The sequence below is a fragment of the Heptranchias perlo genome, unplaced genomic scaffold, assembly GCF_035084215.1.
Source record: "Heptranchias perlo isolate sHepPer1 unplaced genomic scaffold, sHepPer1.hap1 HAP1_SCAFFOLD_129, whole genome shotgun sequence".
NCBI lineage: Eukaryota > Metazoa > Chordata > Chondrichthyes > Hexanchiformes > Hexanchidae > Heptranchias > Heptranchias perlo.
Genome location: NW_027138527.1, coordinates 217,488 through 224,028, shown reverse-complemented (window position 1 = coordinate 224,028; position 6,541 = coordinate 217,488). Strand labels below are relative to the sequence as shown.

At 44.5% G+C, this 6,541-nt stretch overlaps 2 non-coding genes across 2 annotated transcripts; both read right to left on the bottom strand.

The window, feature by feature from the left end:
* Positions 1–3,004: 3,004 nt before the first annotated feature.
* Positions 3,005–3,077, bottom strand: trnav-aac (transfer RNA valine (anticodon AAC)). Its single transcript has one exon. It is a non-coding gene; the product is annotated as a tRNA-Val (tRNA).
* A 435-nt stretch (positions 3,078–3,512) lies between these two features.
* On the bottom strand, positions 3,513–3,587 carry trnan-guu (transfer RNA asparagine (anticodon GUU)). The gene has a single exon. It is a non-coding gene; the product is annotated as a tRNA-Asn (tRNA).
* Positions 3,588–6,541: the final 2,954 nt, after the last annotated feature.

The window sequence follows — 6,541 nt, the reverse complement described above, 5'->3', positions numbered from 1 at the left end:
CACCCCACTGGAAACAGCCTTCCAGCCGCAAAAACACACATCAACCATTACCCTTTGCTTCCTGCCACTGAGCCAATTTTGGATCCAACAAGCCACATTCCCTTGGATCCCATGGGCCTTTACTTTTTCGACCAATCTGCCATGTGCGAATGTTTCAAAAGCCTTGCTCAAATCCATGTAGACTGCATCAATTGCGCGACCGTCATCGATCCTCCTTGTCACCTCCTCGAAAAATTCAATCAGGTTAGTCAGACACGACCTCCCCAAACAAATCCATGCTGACTGTCCTTGATTCTTCCGTGCCTTTCCAAGTGACAGTTTATCCTGTCCCTCAGTATTGATTCCAATAATTTGGAAATGGAGTCTTTCTCCTGCTTGCTGCAATAACAGATAAGGAGGTTACCAACATTCAGTCCCGGTTAGCTTAGTCGGTGGAGCATGAGACTCTTAATTTCACGGTCGTGGGTTCGAGCCGCACGTTGGGCGAGTGCCATTTTAAACTTTCATGCTGCTTTCACTGGCCAACAGTACAGAAATGATGCAGAATCACGCATGATATTGGTAGTCAGAATGGCCGCTGCGTTCAGGTCGCAGTCTCTTCCAGAGGCGTGGGTTCGAATCCCACTTCTGACAGTGTTTATTTTTACAAAGACGTGTTAATAATTTATTTGTGGATTGGGCTGCAGCAGGTTTTTCTGCCAAGTTGATTTGCTCCTCCCACAAAAGCAACTGGCTTTGTCATGCATTTGTGACTTGAGAAGTTTTGAATGGTGAAATGTTTGACATATTAATGACCTGGACAAAGAAATAGAACACCAGTGGTCAACAATAAAAACGCTGATCAACAGAGTCCAGGAGAAATATATCCCACTGAAAAGCAAGAAACAAAAAGCCAGAAATGACACACCAGGGTTGAATAAAGAAATAAGGGCAAATTTGAAATAGAAGAAAAAGGCACACACTGGACAATAAAGGAGAGAGGGGAATGTGAAAAGACTGGGAAAGAAGTCTAACGAACTATTAGAAAGGCAAAAAGGAATATCAAAAAAAGCAAAGTATTGCAGACACATCAACAGCCAAAGAAAATTTAGGATAGGAATAGGGTCACTAAGGGATACACACGACAAATTCACAGGCAATTACAGCGAAATAGCAGAAATAATCACTTTGCTTCAGTATTTATCAGGGAGACTAGTATTGTGGGCATGACAGTAGAAGAAGAGATCAAAAAAATATGCAAAGACATTTAAGATGGAAAGGGGGGAGATAATTGATAAACTAATCATACTTAGAGAGGAAATTTCCTGTTAGGAGCCTAACCAGAGTTTCAAACCGCTCAGCCACGCTAATTTCCGTATTACTGTTCAGGAGCTCATTTCACAGGGACAAGATTACTGCGCTCCATTCAGGGAGGCTCAGTGAAAGGCGGAAATTGATCTATTAATAGAATCATAGTATAAGACAGCGCCATTCGGATGCTATTCGGCCCCTCGTGCCTTTGGCAGCTCTCTGAAAGAGCTGTCCAGTTCGTCCCACTCGCCTGCTGTTTCCCCAAAGCCCAGAAAATGTTTCCATCCAAGCGTTTATCCAATTCCCTTTTGTTAACTGTGAGTTAAGAAAAACAATATTGAAAGTGGTCCTGGGGCCTCTGCAGCGTCGATGTAGAGTGTGTGATGATTGAAGTTATCAAGATGGTTGCTTTACACAAGGTATGTTGTGCAATCATCCTGAAATATCTTCAATATCCAATACAAATTCAATTGCAAACCTGACGGACAAACACTGGAAAACAAGTCACGAGTGAACGCAAATCATCTGGGACCCGTTTTCAGCCTCACGGCACTTTCAGTAAAGTGAAATAACTTTGCTTTGAAAAGATTTGGAATGTTCATCTGTGCCTTTATCTGTTCCATTTCTTAAAGTTGCTGGTGTCTGATGCTGGACACGCCTCTGCTCCCTCCATTAAACAAGAAAGGAGGTGTTTGACGTTGACGGGGCCTGTTGGTTATGAGTTCATGCTTTACATTGAGTGGCTTCGTGTCTTTTAAACGGCGTCAGCTTCAGCCCAGCGGTGAACTTCGCAGCAAACAAGTTCGACACCGTCTCACCGCGGGCACTGACTGACACGTTTATTCTTATTTCTTTCAGGCCTAAACAAATAGTGACCGTGATTTTAAATTTGCACGAAGTGATTTTTGGGTCGTCACCTTTAAACGTTTCAAAGGCGACTCCACCAGCTGTGTTGCAAACAAAACATGTCTCTGCTTTTCGCGTCTTTTTTCGAATGGCAAAAAATATATTTCCCGTGACTTCTGAAGGATGGACAAGTACATTTCAGAAAGCTGAAGCAAGATCACTGATCGTAAATCGTCTGACCACGTTAAATGCGATAAATATATATATATACTTATGTATAGTTGCTGCCTGGTTCTGTGGTTGCCTTTTTTCTGTGTGTCCATCTGCAGGTCGATTTTGAATCAATACGAGTATTCGAGTCAGTTTGTTGCATGAAATAAATGAGGGTATCAGGCGCTCCCCTCCCTGCCACTGGGGAGGTGCTAAGTCAGGGTTTAGACCAAACTTCTGTTTTTTTTGTGAAAAAGCAATTAAAACCTTCATTCGGGAATTATCCAGTCTCATGTGAACGGTGAAAGAAACAGTGACCCCGATGTGATGTGAACACGCAGCCTTTTGATCTGGAGTCAGACCTTTGCGCCACGCACTCTGAAGACAGGATCCTGGATATTGTTTTATGTGTGAATGCTTCTCAAACACCGTTTCAGATATTGGTTGAACAGATCGGGCTTATCAAATCTCCGCCAGGTCCCACCGGGAATGAGACAGTATTGGAAGCAGCCTTCACCCCCAATATCACGCTGGCATTCATCGCCTGCTCTCAGCGGACTGCATGAACAGGGCTGGGAGATATGGACTTTGTTCACATCATTCAGCAATGTGAATCGTTAAATATTTAATCATTTTTAATGGGGACAAGGTTTCAAAATGTTTCCGCCCGGTTTCAAACCGGGGCCCTTTCGCGTGTTAGGCGAACGTGATAACCACTACACTACGGAAACCTGATGCCTCAAGCTCCGTGTTCGGGACTTAAACCCTCAGCCAAACTAATTTCCGTATTACTGTCCAGGCGCTCATTTCACAGGGATCCATTTACTGCGCTGTATTTCGGAAGGCTGCAGAGAAGGACAGGTGGTGATGGTCAGGCAGGGAATCCCAGAGCATCGCGCCCACACAAACATTTCACTGTTTTTCATGTGCCTGATATCCGACCGCAGTGTAAGTTATGGCGAATCAGGCATGCTCAGATCACATTGTTCACAGAGTGTTTTCTTGCAGCCAAATCACATATTAGAAAACTTGAAATGAGATTAAGAGATCGGAGTCATTTAAAGTGCTCCCAGTGACTGCAGATCAGGAATTAAAACATGGCACCGGCTTCAGGGCGATCAGAATGAGGCAATGTATTCGAAAGTTGGAAGAAAAAGTGCAATTTTCATCCCTGGGTGGGTTCGAACCACCAACCTTTCAGTTAACAGCCAGAACGCGCGAACCGATTGCGCCACAGAGACCGTCTGGTGCTTTTTTTGCAAGATACACTAAAGCAGCGTGTCACCGAGCCAAAGTTACATTTTGCAGCCACAGGAATGCAATTGTCCAATATCAGTGTTACTTTTCCAGAAACAAAGGATGGGACATTTTTTGTGGAAACATGGAAACGGTCTGGTCTCGCTCACAGCATCGATATCACCGCCAACCAGCTCTCCTGCAACCGGCGCGCCCACCGGTGCTTTGTCTGTTACTGAGTAGCACGAGTGGGAGAAACTTCGCCACACTGACTGCAGTCGTTCAAGAAGACGGCTCACCACCAACTTATCAAGGGCAATTAGTGATGGGCAATAAATGCTGGCCTCGCCAGCGACGCCCACATCCCATGAACAAATAAAGAAAAAGCATCCTGAGCGTCCTGACGCTGATGTCAGGTTTTGATCCCTGATCTGCAGTAACTGAGAGCGCTTTAAATGGCTCCGACCTCTAAATTTCACCCACAATATCAGAGGAACTGTTCCAGGGGGACATGCCGACTCAGCTGCGTCTTGTCCGCCTGTCTGGTCAGTCCTTTATTCGTCTCCAATTCCGATTCCCAAAGCGTATCTGCAGATTCACAAAGTTGTTTGTCATTTCAGTTCCTTTCGATTTGTCCAGCTCCCGACTGGCAATAATTTGCAAACCTGGTTGCAACCCTCCGCCTTGCATCGTGTCCAGGGATGGGTTATATGGAGAGACTGGAGAAGCAGGGATTGTTCTCCTTAGAGCAAAAAAAGGTTAAGGGTAGATTTAATGGAGGTGTTCAAAATTATGAGGGGATTTTGATAGAATGGATGGGGAGAAGCTGTTTCCATTGGCAGGAGGGTCGATAACCAGAGGACACAACCTGCATTTATATAGCGCCTTTAACGTAGTAAAACGTCACAAGGTGCTTCACAGGAGCGTAATTAAACAAAACGTGACACTAAGCCACATAAGGAGATATTGGGACAGGTGACCAAAAGCTGAGTCGAAGAGGTAGGTTTTAAGGTATGTATTAAAGGAGAGAGAGGCGGAGAGGTTTTGGGACGGAATTCTAGAGCTCAGGGCCGAGGCAGCTGAAGGCCCAGCCGCCAATGGTGGAGCAATTAAAATCGGGGATGCGCAAGAGGCCAGAATTGGAGGAGCACAGAGATTTTTTTTATTCGTTCGTGTGATGTGGGCGTCGCTGGCGAGGCCGGCATTTATTGCCCATCCCTAATTGCCCTTGAGAAGGTGGTGGTGAGCCGCCTTCTTGAACCGCTGCAGTCCGTGAGGTGAAGGTTCTCCCACAGTGCTGTTAGGAAGGGAGTTCCAGGATTTCGACCCAGCGACGATGAAGGAACGGCGATATATTTCCAACCACTACTACAACAACTTGAATGTATATTTCCAAATTACCACTACTATATGGCACAGATAAGGGTTGTGGGGACAGAGCTGAGAGGGAAATGGGATCGTGCTTAAAAAGAGCCATCGCAGGCACGGTGGGCCGAATGGCCCACTCCTGTGTTGTACCGACTGTGACACTATGAACAACAACTTCAAAGTCTGGGACAGGAAACAAAATAGCAGCCTCCATGGCAGCCATCTTACTGAAGGGCAAGGTGGATATCATACTTGGGGGCAAGGTGGCCATTTTATTGGGGTCAAGGTGACCATGTTAAACAAAACAGCCACACTGAACCTGAAACGAAATGGCCGCCAGTAAGGCAGCCATCTTGATGACGGGTAGGGCGGCCATCTTAGTGAGGGGCAAGGTGGGCATCTTAAACAAAATGGCGGCCATGAAGTTTAATCAAAATAGCCGCATTGAACGGGAAGTAAAATGGGCACCAGTCAGGGTGAGGGGCAAGGTGGAGCTTGTAATGGTAAGAGAGACGGAGAGGATTCTCTTGGTGTTCCTGTTAAATTACTGTTGCACCATAGTTAAATATACAAACTGAGTGAGCCTGGCACTAGCTGGTGTTTAACACAAAGACAGCGGTGCAGTGAGGGAATCAAACACCAAAATGTGAACTTCTGCAAAAAAATGGAGTAACATTTGCTTATTTGGACGTAATGCATAAGGAGAAGGAGAGACCAGACATACGGAGGAAATGTGAAATTAGCCATTTTGTGTAGAGAATGTAATTCTAGCTTCTATTAAATAAATCAGAGTAAAATTGGACTCAATCTGAATGTAGTTCTGATCTGGGATTTGGTTAATTTCTCCATTATTCATATTTTTCTTTAATCTGAAACAATAACAGTATTCGTATCAGTAGCAGATCTGGAGAGTGCTGCGGGACCCTGTCCAGTTTATTAACACAGCAGAAGGGATAAGAATACAATGTGATTTATTACAGAATCGAGCAGCTCACTGGGAAAGTTACACATGGTACAGATGGAGGAGCAAAAAGGTACAAAGTGATTTTACACTTTAATTTGCGGCAATGACTTTTTATCTCCACGTTGTTTAATTTTACATTGAACTTGATGAGCTCTTTTTCCGAAAGAAACTTCAGGCACAAAACATGGCGTTATAAAGAAAACAATCATTTATTATTATTAATGCACTGGCAAATTGACATTAGAATTGAAACATCTTGCGTTTATGCCCGATTTAGAATTGCTTTAACCACAATAAAACAAAACATTCTGCATTCCCAAAATGCATAACCGTTTGGAAATCAAATATCTATTTTAGACTAAGTTCATAACGAAAGTTTTATACTGACGGTTGGCTCAAGCTTGCCGGGAAGATTCCAGGTATTTTGATGAATACCGTTGTCGTGTAGCGTGACTTTCTCTTGTATCCATGTCATCGGCTTCATGGGCAATCTGTAAACCAGCATCGAGGCATCAAGCTGGGATGTCGCGAGCAGTCATGAAGATTCCAGGTGAGGTGGCGCTGGAAGTGAAAGGTGAGGTTGGAGCAGTTATGGTAGATCTGTGTCTCTCCCCACTCAACTTCTGC